Source organism: Larimichthys crocea, unplaced genomic scaffold (genome assembly GCF_000972845.2).
Source record: "Larimichthys crocea isolate SSNF unplaced genomic scaffold, L_crocea_2.0 scaffold33091, whole genome shotgun sequence".
In the NCBI taxonomy this organism is placed as follows: Eukaryota; Metazoa; Chordata; class Actinopteri; family Sciaenidae; genus Larimichthys; species Larimichthys crocea.
In genome coordinates this window covers 1-1,112 of record NW_020854372.1, presented here as the reverse complement: position 1 = coordinate 1,112, position 1,112 = coordinate 1, and the positions used below count along the sequence as shown (strand labels likewise).

The 1,112-nt window shown below is 49.9% G+C and overlaps 1 pseudogene; it reads right to left on the bottom strand.

Moving 5' to 3' along the window:
• Positions 1 to 212: 212 nt before the first annotated feature.
• On the bottom strand, positions 213 to 333 carry LOC113744968 (uncharacterized; annotated as a pseudogene).
• Positions 334 to 1,112: the final 779 nt, after the last annotated feature.

Sequence of the window (1,112 nt, the reverse complement as noted above, 5' to 3'; positions counted from 1 at the left end):
CTTTTATTCCCAGTCGTTCTCACCTCCCACACATACGGCAGGGCCTGACCCCTGCTTATTTCCCAATCAGACGAGATCATCCGCATTCAGGTTGGAATGGCCGTAAAAAGCCTCGGTGGAAGTCAGAATACTGTGTAGATATGGCAAAAGTCAGTCAGCACAACATGGCTATTGAAGAAGAAAGCTTTGGTTCCCGGCCGAGATCTAAAAAAGCAATACAGCGACCTGGGATTCCCAGGCGGTCTCCCATTCCAAATACTAACCAGGCCTGACCCTGCTTAGCTTCCGAAATCATACGAGATCGGGCGCAGTCAGGGTGGTCTGGCAGTAAGCCAACTGGGGAAGTGAGAAATACTGTAATAGATGCACGGCAGTCCCATCAACCACATGGCCCATTTAAGAAGAAAGCTTTGTTCCCCCGTGCCGAGATGTTGAAAAAGCTTACAGGACCTGGTATTCCCAGGCGGTCTCCAGCCAAGTACTAACCAGGCACTGAACCCTGCGTAGCGTCCGAGATCAGACGAGATAGGGCGCATTCAGGGTGGGAGGGCCGTAAGCCACTGGGGAAAGTGAGAAAACTGTATATATGCAAACGTCAGTCATCACACCATGCTAGTAACAGAAGAAAAGCTTTGTTCCTGCCGAGATGTGAAAAAGCTTACAACACCTGGTAATTCCCAGGCGGCCTCCATCCCCCCAAGAACTAACCAGGTCTGACCCCTGCTTAGCTTCCGAGATCAGACAAGATCAAGCGCATTCAGGGTGGTATGGCCGTAGGCCTCCGGTGAAGTGAGAAATACTGTATATATGCACGTCAGTCATCACCACCATGGCTATTGAAGAAGAAAAGCTTTGTTCCCTGCCGAGATGTGAAAAAGCTTACAGCACCTGGTATTGTGACCAGTGATGACATGTTTAGCCGCATGTCGTCATTTCACCGCTGGCTGTCGAGGTGGTGTCCAGCAAACGATGTGGGCGTCATAGACAATTGGACACCTTTCTGGGGAAAACCTGGTCTGATTGGGAGAGACGGCATCCATCCCACTTTGGATGGAGCAGCTCTCATATCTAGAAATATGGCCAAGTTAATTAGCTGACCAAAATCATGTCGA